Source organism: Cupressus sempervirens, chromosome 1 (assembly GCF_028749045.1).
Source record: "Cupressus sempervirens isolate cs-2001-9-10 chromosome 1, ASM2874904v1, whole genome shotgun sequence".
Taxonomy (NCBI): Eukaryota; Viridiplantae; Streptophyta; class Pinopsida; order Cupressales; family Cupressaceae; genus Cupressus; species Cupressus sempervirens.
Window position 1 is genome coordinate 494,447,848 of NC_143118.1, and position 19,386 is coordinate 494,467,233.

A 19,386-nucleotide genomic window follows, 5' to 3' on the forward strand; every position below is an offset into this window, starting at 1 on the left:
GAAAATTTGCACCCAAATACATAGCCTTTAGAATTTTCCAAAACCAAATTGAAGATGTTGTGCAAAAGTCCACACAAATGTGAAAATTAATATATGGATTGACAACTATAAAGGAAGGGAAAGAAGACCCATTTGAGGGGAGAAATGATGAAGAAGAAGAGGAAAATGAGAAAGAAGAAGAGGTAGAGAAAGAAAAAGAAGAAGAAATAGTGGAGAAGACACAAGGTGAAGGGGCAATAGCTGAAGAGCAGCAACCAGAATAGAGTGTCCAAGACACCCAATTGCCACCACCAAGTCCTCCACATACAACACCTAAAAATATAGTAATTGTAAAGGATGTTCTTGACACCTCAAGTTAGAACATAAATCCATTAACTGTAAAGGATCTCAAAAAGATCCTTTACCAAACTACAATGCAAGCACAACTATGTACAAATCTAGTTTTTTTGAGTGTGGAAGAGCTACAAAAGGCTATAGTAGAAATTACAAGGGAGAAGGAAAACACTCAAGAACCACCTACACAACCTCATATAGCTACAACAAATCAACCTAAAGAGCAAGAAGCATAGGATAAAATTACTAAGGTTGATAATATAGTTACAATCATAAAAACTGCCGAGAAGCTAGCAAAGGAAGAAATAGGAAAAGATGTTCTTATTGCATAAAGATAAGGTGCACCTCCTAAAATCATCATTATTGATCAAAGTAGTAGAGAAGAAGAGAAGGAAGAGGAGAAAACCCCTAAGGAGAAGGAGGCAATACAAACATTGGAAAACTTGCCTACCTCAGGGACTCCTACCAAAAAGTCAAGCACTAATGCAATACCATTGCAAATTTTAGCACCAAGCTTGAGCTCCACCAAGTGTGAGGCCTCACCCTGACCCATCCTAGCATTGATGATACTCTGTTATTTTGATACTTTTGACTCATTATGTCAGAACATTATTGATGCACTGAACACTATTATGCTATCTATGATGTATGATGCCCTACTTTAGATATTTGATTTATGTCATTTAATGCTTTATAACATATATGTTGATGAAGTAAATGAATGCAACTAATACTTTGAATTTTCCAATTTTAATGAATAGGATAAGACAAATAATTGAATTGTGGACAATGGATGTCTTTAATTACATAAAAAATTTAAATGCATGTTTTGGGACCTATATGTTCTTGGACTACTGACGTGTGCAACGAGTGTGCAGGAAAGCTAGTCGGAAAATCCAATGGAGAGACAAGATGAACCCCTTGTTTGATTTGTGTCGTCTTTGTATTGTCCACCTTTAAAGGTTGTTATTTGATTTTAGTATTTCCTAACTTTTATGTGTTCCTACCAAGTCTCTAAGGCTTAAAATTGTTAAATTTAAGCACCCATGGGTAAGGGTATGGGTTGGGGGTACTTTCCACCCACTTTAGCCACCCTAGTTGACTTTTAGGGTCACCTAAAAATCCCATTTATGGTTGATTGCGAAAATGGCTTGTCATCCACTTGAGTGGAACCCAAACTCCATCCTAGGATTTCATGAAGCCTAGTTGAGTCAAGGGAACCTATTTTAGGGGATTCTTGGAGGAGTTTTGGGTGGTCACCCAATCTCGATTTTTAGAGAAAGCTTGGAGGATAGGTGGAGATGGAAGGAGGAAAGGGAAGCTCTTCTCAAACCTCCATTGTTACCGTCACACCTTGGTGAAGGTAGGATTCTTGGCTTTGTATTTTGTTTTTCTCCATGTGTTTGATCATACTTGTGCTTGCACATTGTGTTGTGTTGGTAATTGTTGTTTGCTTGTATGTTGGGTTGATTTTGGAGGTTTTCTTTTGTGTTGTGCTTAATGTGTTTTTGTTCATCTTGATGGATTGTATTGAGGGGTTTTCATGGGGTTGTATTTGGCATTACTCACCCTTGGATAGGGAAGAAGTGGCCATGTGGGGGTAGGGCTTTAGTTGGACCTCAATGGTGCAGAGTCTCCTTTCATGGTGAGAGGAGGGAAAGAAGGGTAGGGTGTATGGGCCCCTACCGGTCATCACATACCTTATTGATATTGTGAAATCTTAAGTATGGAAAGGAAAGAAAATTCTTGTTGAATTGGCCCTGAAAGGGCATTTGAGGAACAAAGAAAGTTCCTGAGTTTTAACTCCGAAAGGGTTATGTTAAGGTATGGTGATTGACATCTCCCATTGGGAAAATCCACCTCCCCCCTAATAAGGTCCCATGGATGGATCTAGTGTGTTAAACCGGATGGGTGTATGTTGAATTGTGTCTTTCTAATTGTGTTAAATTGCCTTGGGTCAGCCTTGTTTCCCCTTGTGGTACCATGAAGAATTGAGGTTGAAGGGATAAAGTATTGTGAAGAAGCTTGAAGAAATCATCCTTGTATTGTGAATTGATGTAATTATATGTAAATTTATATTGTGAATGGTTGGCAGTGAAATCGGGTTTTCTTACTGGTTCTTTCCCGATGGAGTCTTGAACCAGGTTGCATAATAGGAAAAAAGAAAAGATTATGGGAGTTCCTTGCAATGTTCTTTGTGATTTCATAATTTGACTTATATTGTGAAGAAATAGTTGATGGATAAATGTTCTCGATTAATGATCATTCAAACTTCAATTGTGGTAATGAAAGAAATAGCATTGGATATGATAAAGTCTGATAGATTGTTGCATAAGAATTATGATGTAATCAACACAAATTCAACAATATGGTTTCCTCGGTATATATCAATTCTTGTCAAAATTCACAAATGGATTCATGCAAGTTGTAATAGAATTATTCACCACCTTTGTAAATCATGCACATGATATCTTACCTTGCATCAAATTCTCCATTCTCATATGGTATCAATGGAATTAAGTAGTTGTATTTCTTTGTTTTCAAATTGAAGGAAATTTAGAACTCATAGTATGCACTGGATATTTATGCATGGAACATGCAATTCAAATTTAAAGGCTAAGGGATTTCCTCATGCATACTCTTGCATTAACATGATAGCTTAATAGATTAATGAGACTATGGATCACCTTGAAACCTAGTCTAATATTGAAATCTTTATCTCAAACATATGCATCTTGGTTCATAATAATTTGTTTCAAAAAAAAAATAGACACTTCCAAGAGCAAATTTGCTCACTGGAAAATGTATGGGAGAAATTTTTAATTTCCCTCTTAGTGATAGAGAATATTCCCTCCTTTATGCCTTGAGTTGTAAATAAATCCTAATTTTATATTTTATAAGAAAGAAATACAAATGAATAGCTTGAAAATCAAAATATTATAATGTATTTGTTATGGCTTTCTCACCCATAAAAATTTATGTTATAACTTGCATTTACCACCCACCCAATCACTTCCTTGGCATCAATTTTTGGCAGACTTATAAACTAAGTCAATGAGTTTTATGGGTGATTGACCCACGTACCTTCCTAGGGTTTCGCAGGGGCCTTTGAGCCAAGTTGTTTTTGGTTTTGAGTATTTTAAATACTCCTCCCTCCTTAAATTTTCGTAGTCTCAGGTCTGGCATGCATTTTGAATGGAGGTCAAATCATTTAAAACCTTCTCCACCCATGTCCTTATCGCCGCCTGCTAGAGGGAGGGTTTGCGCATGGGATGCCTTGGGCAGAGTGCAGTACCTGCGGCCAGCACATGGGGAGCGCACATGCTTGTGGGGAGCACTTGGGAATGCGCCCATGAGGGGATACGTGCTATGCCACGTGGAGATGGGGGTAGGGAGTAGTTGTTAGGAAGGTTAAAAGATTAAGTTTTAAGTGTTAGGAGTTAGTGTAGGTAGTTAGCAGGTTAGTGATATTGTTTAGTTCAGTTTTTAAATTAAAGTGGTTAGTTTAAATTTTAAGTTAGTTTTAGATTTAGCATTAGTTAGTATATTAGTTTAGGTACATGTTATTTTGGTTTGTTTTTTGTTAATTAATTTAGTTATAGAGTTTATTTTTAGATTATTTTGTTTTGTCTTTGGTTAATAGTGTAAATTTTTGTAAAATTGTTATTTATTATTTAGTTTCGTTTCTAAATTAGTTTAAGTTTTAGCGTATGTTTTATTATGAATTAGATGGTTTTTCAGTTAGGTATAGTTTTGTATTATACTGTATGTTAGTTTGTACTTTGTCATTTGTTTATTAGTTAGTTGTTATAGTTTTGGTTTGATTTTTATTATTATTAGTAATATAGTAAAAGCTTCTTGTTTAAAATTTATATATGTTCTTTATTAGTAGTAGTTTAAACTCATGTTGTAAGTAGTTAGATTAAGTTATGATTTTTGCGTTTTGTTTAGTTTTTGATTTAATTAGTTAGTTTAAGTATCAATGAATATTAAATGAAATATAGTTTAGGTTTTAATTAGTTCTTAGTTAAAAGCTTTTTAATTGAAATTAGTATATTACAATTAGAATAATTTTTTTTAAATGTTTTATTGATCAGTTTATTTAAATTAGGAGCTTGTTAGATTGATTTTAATAATGGCATTAATCACGAGGATTTAATTATACCATTTTTTGTAATAAAGTCTAGAATAACTGGTAGATTTATTTGATTGTTTCTAATCATTAATTTCTATTGCAAATGTCGAATTAATAATTTTGGGTTGTTATAAGAATGTTGGAGGTAATGTCTAATTTAAAATGTAGGTAGTTTAATTTGTGGTAGGTATGTTAATTAAGTTATAAACACAACTAGCTTAGTTGAATAGTTAAATCTTATTGATCATCAAAAGTTTTGGAACCACTTAATGTTAAAATGATTAAGAATCGTAATGACGTTTAAGTTATCAAGTTAACAAAAGGAGGTTAAATAATTAGTTTGATTATAGGTAAGTGGTATATTGATCGTAATTATGGAAGTTAAACAAGATTATTTAATCATATCGAAGATGTCTTCAGTTAGCATGTTAGTTCAATGATATCGAACAAGTGTTAGGGTTAATATAGGTTAGTTAGAATAGTTTAGTTTAAGTAAAGTTTAGTATATGATAGTTGGCTTATGTTACATTTAGTTAATTATAGTTAGTATGTTTTAAATAAGTTAATTATAAATAAAGTTGGTTTAATGTTAAATGTAATATAGTTTAAACTTTAAATTAGTTAGTATTTATGTATATCGCAATATAATTTAGTTGCAATCTTAGTTGTGATTTAGTGTAAATTGAATGTGGTATTTGATTTGTGATTGAACTAGAGTTTTAAAATGATATGTTTAGTTTTGATTATGGATTAAGTATGATGTTAAAATTAATATTAATTTTATAAGTTCCATCGTCAATTAAATTAGTATAACTTTAGCCCTCTACTATAATGATTTTAAACTAGTCTAAATATATTATTGGGTTATGTTTAGTTAGTTTGTATTTCATTAAATTTAAATTTAGTAAGATTTTGATGGTTTATTAATATGTTAAAATAGTTGTAAAGTTTAAAGTTAATAAATTTGATATACATACATTTAGTTTTAATTCCAGTTAAGTTATTTGTCCTTAAAGTAACTTTCTAATATCGATTAATTTGTAAATTGATAATTGTCTAAAAGTTCTATAGTTGATTCTGGTTATATACTTTCAATGAATCTAAACTCGAATACTTTATATTGTCTTTTAATTAATTATTTCTTATTGTTGTAAGTTAAAGTAGGAACATGAGTTTATCGACATCAATCTTAATGATGTAATCATCCTCATGGTTGTAATCCTGAGATGTAATGTTGAGAACCTGTACTAAAACTATTATCAATCATTTCAACTTAGAGCATGTTTAATTATTTATAGATTATGGAGAAAAAAAAAAAAAAGATTTGTGTGTGTTTCTGCCCTCGTAGTTTGGGTATGACACCAAGATTGCAAGGTACTTCACTATGGAGACCCTGCACTTGATGAAGAAATAGTCATAACCAATTATGACTCCAAAACTATGAATTTAGCATAGATAAATGAATTGTAAGAGGCACTAGAGAGAAGGAAGAAACAAGAGATACTCAGAAATGAGTATAGATAGAAGCAAGCACTTGTATAAATCAAAGATATATTTCTTGATGCATTTAGCTTGCAAGTACTTGATGAAGCACAACCCATCATGGAGTAGTTGTCCAACATTGTGGACTAGGTACATAATGAAGACTTGGATACTAATGTTAAATTATTAGAATGGTCAGAAAAGAAGTTTCAGATGAAAGTCAATGAGAAAATATCAAGTGAAATAGCACTCTCACAAGTAGAATTGGCTAAAAAGGTTGAAAAAGTGAAGATGGTACTTCAGAATATCTTCTCATTGTACTCAAAATTGTGTGACTCGTTACTCTTCACATAAGGAACTAGCCAAAGGATTCTAAGCTTGGAACAAAATCTCAAGATTTTTAGCACTCAGCTACCCAAAGATCCAACTTGGAGTGAGAAGCATTTTACAACAATGCTTCACACATAGTAAGAATTAACTGTATTAATTGTAGAAGAGGCCAATATTAAGGCCAAATTAATATAGATTCAATCTTCCATTACCCCGCATCTAGAAGTACTCCATAAGGAACAGGCCTATGCAAAAAATGTTCTAAAGAAATATCCTAATCTTTCTACTTTAGAAGGCTTTGTTCATCTTGTCACAGAGACAACCATCCATCACAAGTCATTAGAAATTGCTTTAGATAATTGGGATGCTTCTCTCAAGATGATTATGGAGGTAAATAAAACATTTTTGGAAAAATATTCTATTCATTCTGAGGACCTTTTGACATAAGTGTCAAAAAGAGGGAGATATAATGTGTAAATAAAAAGGGGGAGATATAATGCTTTGGAGGAGATATGAGTAAGAATGGGAGATAATATATTCTTTGAAGGAGGAAATAAAGAATATCCAAAGGAGGAGATATTCAAATTATGAGGAAGTAATAAGGGAATAAAGATAAAAGGATGCAAAAACTACAAGAAAGATGTGAAAGGGGAACAGATATAAAGTATAAGCAAAAATAGGGTACACAGAAATAGATGCAAAAGAATGATAAGGCAGACAAGGCAAAGAGTATCATATACATCGGTATGAGACAAATTTAGCACAAGAGTTTTGGTTATAGAATGGCACATCAACTAAGGGGGAGTTACAAAAAATTTCAGGTATATAGTCTTCTACAAAATTTTGAACAAGTTTTTGAAGTTTTGTACATATGTCGAACATAATATGTAGTATACTCATTGAGCTCAAATTCATAATGTTTAGTTAAGTGTTTTTTCCACTCATGTCAAAGGGGGAGATTGTTAGTCTCATATTGGCTTTGAAATTTGAGTGTCAACACACTTAACTAATTCTTTAGTTAATGCCGAGCTACAGTGTATGTCGAGGCAGAGGATTCAATAGGTGCCGAGTGAACTTCAGGTGCTGAGTGATCTTCAAGTGCCAAGCAAAGTTAAAGTGCCAAGTCACTATAAATGCCGAGTCACTATAGGTACCAAGTAGAGTATAGATGCCAAGTGAAATTGAATTACTATAGGAATCGAGTGAGCCAAAATTTCTATATGTGTCGAGCATCAACAACTAGTAAGTGTCAAGTAACACAAAATCAACATATGAGTTTGTATCTTCACAAACTCAAATGTGAACCATTTTTGAAGCTAACATGGGATGAATCTCAAAGGATCTTGAAGATAAGATTGAATCTTTTGCATTACCTATGTAATCAACATGCAGCCAATAAGAAAAATGGAGAAGGCATGCAACCAATAGGAAAAGTGCAAGAAATGAGTGAGAAATGAAGATTAAATATTGATTATAGATTCATACCTAACCCTAAGTATTCAAAATATTTAAAAGGAGGATGAAACCCCATTATGAAAATGTGAGAGAGAAGTGCATGGGTGAAATATAGCAAACTACAAAATGGTGTAATGACTTAGAGAGAAATAGAGCAGCATTGCAGAATCCAGTTAATCAAGAACAAAGTATCAAAGTTATGAAGAGTGACATATTAGATCAAGAAAGGATTACAAAAAACAAAGTAGAACAATGATCTATAATCAGCAATTGAGGATTGCAAGTTACTAGGTCAAAATCTTCTAATACTCTCTAGCAATTGTATTAGGACTAAAAAATCCTATGGAGTTAGGTTGGCTTAGTAGCCATTTGTAAATCCTTTAATAGGGTGGCATTCCAAGTGAATGTACTAAATTCCTTTAACCAGGTCACTTTTAATAGGGTGTAAAGTCTTTAATAGGATAGGCATTTCATAGGGCAGACCATTGGAAGTCGTCAAACTTTGTAACCTTGAATAGTTACATATTGCTGTAGTGATACTTTGTGGGTGTCATCCCCACCCTAGTTTTACCTTCTCATTTTGGAGGGTTTCTAGGTTACCAAATTTGTGTGTTATCTATTTTCATGCATTTCTTTATCTTATGCTTATTAGATGAACTAGATGCATGTGAATGATTTCAGCTAAAAGGTTTTGAAATGATTAAAGTTAGTTACTTCTAATTCACCCCCCTATCAGAAGTAAAACTTCCCACTTATAAATTCCAACATAACATTCTCTTGTTATGATTATAAACATTATCATTCATGGATAAAAAATGCATAGAATGTTCAAATTCTTTAATATTCATGACACTTAAATAGATCAGAGTTCTTATCATAAGAAATTTCCAATCATCAATTTGTGAGTTTGCATCTCTAAGATTTATCAAAATTTGACAAATTTATTTTATTGTTGAATATTTTCTCCATGTTGCTGTAGTGCCTGCCCCTAGTTCGTATTTCTGTTATCATTGTCAAATTCCTTAGGCTGATTTTATGCATTGATTAGTTTTAGAGATACTAGATTTGTAATATTATGATATTATTTCATGACTTTGATTACAAATGTATCAGTTATTGTTGCTTAGTTGATTTCATTCATGTGTTGATGATCCTAGTTAGTAAATGTGGTTTCTTTTATAAAAATGTTAACATGATGTTTTTAATGATGATTATGTTGTATTGATAGAGATGCATTATTATATGTACGCATTTGATGTTAGACTTGTGATTTTTACAATACTTACCCCATACTTGCATGTGTATGGTGTGCGTGTTTATTTTATCTTTCTGTCTAATGTGTTTGATGTGGTTAAGGGAGGGAGTCGTAGTCACCTGTTAGTCGGGATCTACACGATGAACCACTTCCCACCATTGTCTGTTTAGTTTAGATATATTATATACATGTACTTGCTCATCTTATGCAAGATGCAGGTACCGGGCATCGACTTCCCTGAATTGCCAAGATGAGCGTGCCCAATTAAATATACTCAAATGGTGAGAATGGGAAGATAATGATCAGGTCCAATCCTAGCCATAGCCTATAATACTTGTCTTGCAAGGAGGACTCGTAACAGACTGTCTACCCTTTTTAAAACCCATGAGTATTTTGTGTGTATGTTGTTTTGTGAGTCTTTGATGAATTTCTATTAATTAAGTCTAATTAATAGATTAAATTAATAATTTAATTAATGGAAAATTATTATGATATTATGAATATTTAATTATATTTAATTAATTGAGAAATTAATTAAATATAAAGAATTAAATTGAAGATAAAAGTTTTAAGATTAAATTTAGAATGTGATAATATTTATTTAATTTAATAATAATATATTTAGAGTTCATTTTTAAATAAATGCTAAATATTATTGTTATTTAAGTTAATAAATATTTATCAAATTAAACGTTCAAAAATAAATTAAGAAGTTAAAAGATATTAATTTATGGAAAAGATTTAAGTTCGCATGAATGAGTTTTAAATATAAGAGATTAATTTAAAAGATAAAATATGTGAACTTGATTAAGATATTTTATTAGTGCGCATGAGATTAAAGTTAATAAATTAATTTAAAGTAAAGTAAAGTGGAAAGTTAAATAAAGTAATTTAATAATTCACTTAAAGTGCATGAAGGAATAATAAAAGAATATCTTAATTAAAAAGAAAATTAATTGTGCATGAAAGAATTAATTAAATAAAATAATAATAATTTTAGACTTGTGGTGATAGAAACCCTAAAGGGTAATTAGATTCTTTATTAGAGGGTTTTCGGGTCATTATTGGGGACACAGATTTCAGGACACACACAGGTTTGAGGGAACACACTTTTGGAAGGGGAACAAAGAAATCTTTGGAAGCTTTGAAGGGTTTGGATTAGCAAGGGTTTCACCAAATTGTTAGCATCAGATCAAGGTAGGGTTTGTGAACCATTGTAGAAATATTTTCGGATCTCTGTCTTCTTCGTGCTTGTTGGAAATTGCTTTCTCAAATTTTATTGAATGAATCTTGCTACCTTTCTTCTGAATCTTTTGCGATTTGATTTCTTCTGGGAATCGGGATTGAAAAACTATTTAGATAACCTCGTTCTACAATTGAAAGAAATTAGTGTTAAATCGAGATCTGTTCTTGGGATCAAAATAGAAATTAAGAAATTTAAATTTGGAAGGGTTTGTTTTTGGAAATGAAAATCTTAGGATTGAGAATTCAAAGGGTACGATTTATTTTTTTCTATTAGACTGAAGTTTCAATCATGGATTAAATATATATATATATATATATATATATATTTATGCGTGGGTGATTTAAATATTTTTTTAAAAAAATTATAATTAAATTATTATGGGGAGGGGCGCATTTTACCCACCCCCTACCCCTGTGTCCTTCATAACTCAGTGGTCAGCCGCTGTCGCAGCAGAGACTACTGCAACAGCAGCAGTACTATGTACTACTGCTGCGGCAGAAGCTTGCTACGACAGGGCTGCCGTAGACTTTATGGCTATGGCCAGCATTTGGAAAGTCGACAGGCTTTAAACGCGTTTTCTTTTTTTATATATGCATTTCTCTAAAAATTATAATTTAATTATAATTTAGTTATAATTAAATTTAAATTGTGTTAAATGTTTTTTTTTAAGTTATTAAATTTAAATTATATAAAATTTTAATTATTAAATTTTAAAATTATATTATCATTAATAACTAAATTAATTATTAAAGAATGAAATATGGTTTTAAAAGATTAATTAGATTGGATTAACTAAGAATTATTAATAATGAAGGTTATTCAACGAAGTTGTAAACTTAATTATTGTAATACTAATAAAATTATAGATTATTTTCTTTGGAAGAGAACAAGTATTATCTTTAAATCATTACCTTGGGATTATTTTTAGGAAAATGACTTTAAATCAATTAGGGTAAAATTCGAACTAAGATCGGGTTAATATGTAAGGGAGATCTTTGAGACTTATTTACTTGAAATATACGTTGAGACAAAACTGAAAACTTTATTGTTTAACTTGTTTCCAAATCAAACTAAACTATGAGACTGTATTGTTTTGCTTGTATTGTCGATGTTTTTGGATTTTGGAGTCGATTAGGTGTTGACCAACCTAGGATGTACACCAGAGGTTTTTGTGAGATTTATGTTATACCATTTATGTGGTTGAATGTTATGATATGTCTTGTGATTCAAATTGGAAATTATGTTAATGAGGTTTACTCTGTGGAGCATTTATGTTTACTTGGGTTGGGAGAACCATCTTGTTATCAGGTTGCCTGTTAAGGAACCGAGTTTGATCTTTATGAGTGTTGTGGTATGGGACACAACTGTGGATTTATGTGCTTAGGAGAGGTTGTCTAGGTATGTGACTTGGGAGTGGCTTGCATAGGGGTTCGGGACCCAAAGTGGTCAGTACCAAGGTAACCTAATGAAAGTTATGTAATAAGTGATAATCTAGTAATTAAAACTTTTGGGGGGAAAACACACTAAAAAGATAAGTTAGAGATTTTTGATCTACCCATGCCTTGAGTTCTTGTATAGACTAAGGATGGGAATGAGATGAGTGCCTCGTCTTCTTGAGAGGGCTTTCTAGCTTTCCATATGTGTGATGTTGAGGGTCCGGGGTTCAGAGTAACCAGTCCTGGGTAACTCAACACTTAAGGGTCTGGGGTCCATTAAGAGATCAGTCCAGGGTAACTCAAGCAGCCATGTGATGACACTCCCTAGTATGTAGCCTGAATCTCCTCTATAGATCTTTGTAGATTATGTGTACCTCTGGTTGTGTATTTATTGTTGGATATGTTTATTGTAGTTATTACTTTCATTGAGGATGATTGGTGATTCATGGATGATGTACTTTTGACATGTGGCTTTTGACTTGAGATGATTATCTTTCATTGACTTTATCTTATGATCTTGGTATTTGGTTTATACTTGGTTCGTGTATGATGTTTGATTATATGGTGTCAATATTGGTTTGAGTGTTCTTACTTTTGGATTATTTTATCTTCTTGAGTAGCATGTGTTACCTTTGAGGTAGTTTTGACTATTAGGGGTAACTTGCCTAGGAATGTTTTATGTTTGATAGCCGTATGTGGATCGTTCATTATCTTCCTTGCACGGTGGGAGTGGAAGCCTGACTAGGTAACCATGTGGTCAGGAGGTAGTGTCTTCTTACCATTTGGGTTCCCCTTCACATTGCCAGCTGTTGGATGTTTGTTGCAAAAATGTACCTTTATCATTCTTATTTCTTATCTTAGAGACTTCTTTTCAGATGATGTATATATGTTATCATGTATTCTGATGTATTGAATCTATTCTCACATACCCTGCGACATGTGCAATGGATTTTATTAATTGGATGTACTTTCATTGTATTGTTTATACTTATGCATTTTCTTATGCGAATGTGTATCTATTATTCCTTTATGATCTTGAGACATTGTACTTGGAACTTAAACTAATTAATTTAAAATTATTAAATGTGACTCAACATAAAGGAATCCTTGAGGAATTGAAACTATATCTATACTTGCATATGTGTATTTGATGTGTATGTTCATATTGCTTCTGCATTAATGTTATCTTGATGTTGTTTAAACTTCAAAAAAAAAAAATAGTTCAGTAAACATTGTAACATGTTAGGTTTAATTCTCTTGGGTTCCCGAGCGGGGCGTTACAGTTGCCTACATATTTTATCTAAAGTAACCACTATTTTCAATTCCTCCCATGATAAATTCTCCCTCTTATTGCTATTGTAAGCTTGTCTATCATTGATTGCGGGTAATCAACTCAAGTATTCAACCAAAATCATAAATACACCTACAAGATAACAAAAAAAAGTAATTTACCTTTGTATACTAATATTGTTCAATTTTATTGTACTAAATTAACATAAAGTAGTTTCCCTTGGTAATAAAAATGAAACTACCCCTACAAAGTTTGTATCTACACTTTGTGAAAATGCCTACCTTAGTTGAGAATATATGTTTTCTAACATATTTTGGCCAATGAAGCTTATTTCATCAATCAAAACATATTTTATGTGTTTCACCTCTTCTTAAAAACTTATAAGTCTTTCTCCTTCTAGATGATAAAAATCTCTAATTGGAATTATTAGTTTAGAATGAATTGTAAAAACTCCTATATTGAAGGTTGCATCTCCTATTAGTGAAAGTAAAAGAAGGGAAGAAGGACCTGGACTTACTATGTTTTGAAGATATTGACTAATACAACCAATAAGATATGATGTTCATATGCCTATTATTCCTTGAATTATCATGAACAAAGGTTGTGTACTTTGAACACTATGGTAGTGTCATAATTATGTCCATGACCCTTTTTTTTTTTTTACTAAGGGTTTTGTAGTTAATGCATTGTAAGATAGCATTAAATAGGGCACACCATTGCTCCTTTATGTTTCTTATATAATTGATTGCTTCCATTGAATACCCTTCATCTTGATATTCATTAGACCAATTTATATTTCTATCAATGTCTCTTCTTCCCAAGATATCTATTTCTAAAACTTGCATATTTTGACCATTGTAAAGTCTAGATATAATTTCCCATTCATCATCTATGACATTTCTCTAAACAACTTCATCTTATTATTATTATTATTTTGAACATCTTTTGTACTTGTTCATTGTACATGTCAAGAATTATTATTAAATGAATCCCACTTTCTGTTACAAAATCATTATCTTGACCAATATCCATTTCTATGCCCTAAAATGGTTTGTATAGTAATAATCCTAATAAGAAAAATTCAACCCATTTTTCAAACCCATGCAAAGGAATAGATAGAAACATAGAAAAACTATGAGAATAGTTATTTTTCCCCTTAGCTCCCATTTGTTTCCTCATATTCATTTAGGATTGCATCTCCATGATTTGGTTGCATCAATTAATGACACACCTTCCATACAAAGAGGCCTTGTTTTATATCCATCAATGAATTATTATTTTTCATCATTTTTCTCATCAACATTTGGAGCTACAATTTTGAACACTTTGTGTGAGGCATTTAGATTGAAAAATCTTCTACTACTCTCCATAAATAGAAGTTCTAATAACATATGCCATTTTTTTCTCTCAAATATCTCTTTATATGATCATTTTTGTCAAAAGACTTATATGCTCATGCAACTAAATCATTAGGATTTTCCATGTTTGAAAGACACATCAACATTTGGTATATTTCCAAGCTTCTCTCAGGTTTTGATGCATACTTTGAAATGTATTTGATCACTACATGTTTGGACAAACCAATCTATATTTTCTTTCCATAACTGTAGTATATGATGATTATGTGAATTTACTTTATCATCATTTTTTTTTGGTTCATATTTTCTTTCACCTATTTCTATGTCTTCATATAACTTGGGTCCCCTAAAAGTCAATGGCTAAGGATCATTGTACCTATAATCATTGTGACAAAATAACCCATGTCATTCTTTTTAAGTAGATATATAATTTTGATATAAAAATGTTACTTGGTCAAATAATTAACTGCAAACTTTCATTCCTTATTTTTTTTACAAATCCACCCTCTCTATAGACCATGCATCAATCTACGAAGTTTAGTAGATCTTCATAGTCATTGTCAATATCCACTTCTTGAAGATGTGTTGTGTATTTGAGATATGGATGTTGACCAAAATTTTGGAATCACTACAATTGAAAATAGCCAAATCGATTACTATATCATATTATATATGCAAAAAACTATGTCATATATTATTGGAGTATGAATTAAATTATGTCATATCTTTTTTTACATAGTAGAGTATGAATTAAATTTTATTATAAAAAGATGTAAGAAATAACCATTATGATCCATCAAATTTTCTATATTAAAAATATTAGTAATGACATTATATTGATGATGTTTTGTAATGAATATACTATTTTCTTCCCTTTCTAAATATTTCATTTCTCCATAAAACTCAATGTAAATTATTAATAATCATATCTTTAATTATATATCATGATATTTTCTTATTAAATAGAAAATAAAACCTCCATAAAATTATTATAAAATTTTAACATTTCTATTAAATTATTATAAGATCACCTTTATGGAGACACCACAAGAATCTTACTGGTTGTAGGAGGGGGGTCATTGATGCAAAGTAATCTAGGGCTTTTCCATTTGTTGGTTCTTGAAGTTATTGGTTGAAATCATATGTTCTTGCCACTCAATATTGAGATTTTCAACACAATTTGGCCAACAAATGGGTTTGATCCTTCAATAATTAAATACCCCTCTCTTTAGGCTTTGAAAAACCTAGATAGGTGCACCTTGACTATAATCTTTCAAACTAGTTTAATATTTTCTATTGCATACTTCTTGGGTGATACTCTTAAAAATAACAAGAAAATTTTCAAGGAGAAATTATAATTATGAAAACAAATGTTTTGAGATATCTAAAAGGTGATTGAAAATATGAGTGAGAAAGGATAAATGATATGCAAATGAATTAGGCAAAGAACCTCATCAACTACGAAAGTATATCAACTTAGATGAATCAAGAAAGACCAGTCTTTAATCCAATATTGGTAAAATTGATTCAAGATTCAATGAACTTAATATCATCAAAACTCTTTTGGAGATGGTGTGTACAACGATCAACCAATGGACAAAAAACATAAAACATAAACCTTAGTCTAAATGAATTTGACCCTAGCCAAATGAGACCAATTAGACAAACATTACATTACATGTAATATTTGATAATCATGAGCTCATATCAAATTCAATCTATCTAATAGTAGTATGAATCCAAGAGGATAATCTATGATGCAAATGATTGAAAAAATAATTATCGAATTTGAGACAAAAATAGAATCTTTTTATTGATTCAAAGCAAGGAAGTACAATTGAGTCGTGTCCAATTGCATTACCTATTTAGAACTGCAAAATCATGTCTCTAATGTTTGTTATATTTTATGAAAAATATATCTAATATTATGAATGTTCCTAGTATCTTTTATAGAATATGAAAAAATGCATACAAGCTACATACCATCGTGACTATTCCTAATCCTACAACTAAATGCAACTAAATCACATTATTAATTAGAATGAAAAGCTTATTGGGTAAAAGCATAGATCTGTGTCACCATTTATGATACCAAAACCTATATTGGTCAAATCTCATTTCTCTATCAAAACTTAATTTTTTTTCAAAAACTAAAAATACCCTTTTATAAATATCAAATTCAATATCATCAATATATACAAAAATTTATGTTTTGATAACTTATAATATGTTATAATTTCAAAATAGTATAAGTCAATATTTCAAAATTTCAAAAGATGCTCCCTCAAAAAAGGGAAAAAAAAATAGTAAATCATATTAAAAAAATAAAAAAATTATATTTATCTCTAGAGGAGAGAGTCCTCTTCTTGAATATGTAATTTTTTTCAAGAAGGTCTAGATTTGATAGGGAAGTTTTGACAGGAGGGAAAAATAGTTGGATTATAATAAGGTCAAGCTTGAGTACTTATAACAAAGAAAATATAAATCAAAAATAATTATTTCTTTTTTCTTCCCTAGCTACATGTCATCTATAAGATATTTTCAAATTAGAACAAAAAAAAGATGATTTGCATATACTTGTTTGACAGGAACTACACCCTATATTTTTTACAATTAAAAAAGGGACTTCAAAATAAAAGAAAATGAATAAACACTTACTCAAAAAAATTATTAAATTTATATGCATAAAATTCATCCAATTCTACACATTTCATTAGTTTACATTATCTTCAAATTCTAAACACAAATACCATTTTTTTTGTCATTAATGTTGAACTATCGCATTTTGATATCTCGTTTCTTTATAAAAGGTGACATAGGTTTGTGCTTTTACCCTATCATTAAAATAATCAATCTAGAAGATTTGAGTTATTATTGCCATCTTTCAAGAGTCATGTCCTTTGGTTTGGAAAAATAGTTAAATCATTGATAATCATTATGTATTTTATAATCCCTCTTTGATCTCCCTTCATTCTACTTAGTAAATACTTCCATAAATTTTTTGATAAATAAATCTTGCAAAAATTAAATTAGTTAAGTATATTATTTGAACAAAAAATCAAGGCATTACCTTTCATTTAGATTTATCCATAATGTCTCTTTCATGTACCAAAAATACTTTGTCAAAATTTGATGAAAATACTCAATTACTTTGACAAATATATCATCTAGAAAAATACACCAACACTTACCCTAATAAATCATCTTTTCAAACGACACTATATAACATCTTTTCTTAAAATAATCATTCTATTTAGAATTAAATCTTTTATTTTGAAGTAAAAGAATAAATACATTACAATGTAACCATTCAAATAAATTAAAAGAGACTTAAAAATATTCCATCTCTGTAATTTGAAATATTTTTGCTTTGACAAAATTTAATTTGAAGGGAACAAATATAATTCTGTGCAATTAATAATATCTCATTTATTTTTACTTTGAGAATTTAGGAAATATATCTCATTAAATTAATCTTTCTTTAGAAATATATCAAATGTAAATAAAAAACACCTATGAGAAACATTTTCACCATGTCAATTCCTTCAATAATTACTAAATGAAAATGTTTTCCTCATATTAATCTTATAGAATATTTGAAATTATGAAAATAATATAAAAGGATTTATCTTAATGTCAAGCATGACTAACTCTTTCAACATCTCAAGAGGCAATAACAAACTACCTCACAAAATGCCAATTTTTTTGTATTTTTGCATTCCTTTTAACTCATTTATCATTTTTAAAGAAGTATATATATCATTTATAGTTTGAAACATTTTCACTTGAGAATATAATAATATCTCTACATTAAAATTTAAAATATTACTTACTATTTCTTATGTTTTCACCTTTTGGGGAGGGCCAACAAACTTACCTTGCTAAATGATGAGATTTTGCATAGTTACTATTTCTTACCATCAATCTCATCGCGTTACCATTTCTTTTTCTTTGTAGATCAGTCTCTTTTTCTCATTTGCTTCATCATTTTGAATATTACAACCACAAACCAAAGATGTATTATCATCAAATTGTCTATCAACATGGGTTACTATACATTTTTGCCACATCGTAAATCCAATCTGGAAGTCTTTATGAAATACTAGAATTAAGATACTAAGAAGCATGCCAATAATATGCATGAGATGCAAGATTTATCTTCACAAGATTCCCTTGGGTATTAGAGTTAGGATTATGAGAGAAAAATAAAAATTACATGCAAATATAACTAATATCAAAAAATAATAAAGCACAAAAAAGAAAACACAAGACACAAAATTTAACATAGTTTTCTCGATCCCTAGGCTAAATCCACCAATAGTGAGTCCAATATTCTTATTATCCAATGATTTCAACCTGATTACAATCCCCAATCCCTTGCAGCTCAATACCACTACAAGAAGTTACTAAATCATCATACATAATGAATTCCCTAACCCTAAGCCGTTTTATACAAGCTTTTTTTTGCTTACAAAATTAGGGCTAATATTCCTACCAATAGAAAATTGCTCCAAATATCTTTTATAGTAATAAAGTTATTTGAGCTTTTGGGAGCTGTGTTCCTAAAAACTCCTATGAGGGCATTGCCCCTCAAACCCACCCTATATCATGGCATGCAATGTACCCAAGGCTATGCCCCAAGACCCCACACCACTTGATCTTGTGTTGGGGGTGCTACCCCAAAACCCCCATAGAAAAATTTGGAGGAAAATTGTATTGAATGAAGTAGGGAACAATTAACCTTTGAGTCTGATTAGACTCCACATGACAATAATTTTCACTTGAAGACTAATCAGACTCTATAATCTCCCACTTGGAGATTGATCAAAAACCTATAACTCCTACTAGAATGTGAAACCACCCTAGACTATTTTTAGTTCAAACAAATTTCCTTCCAAAAAAATATACATACAAAACAAACATAAATGCCCAGATGAGAAGACTAAATCAACACTAACAGTTGGGTCACTTCACTATTAAAAAGCATAATTGCCCTATGAATTTATCTAGGAACAACTCCTCCCCATGCAAGATTTACAAAGAATTCAAAACAATACAATTGATA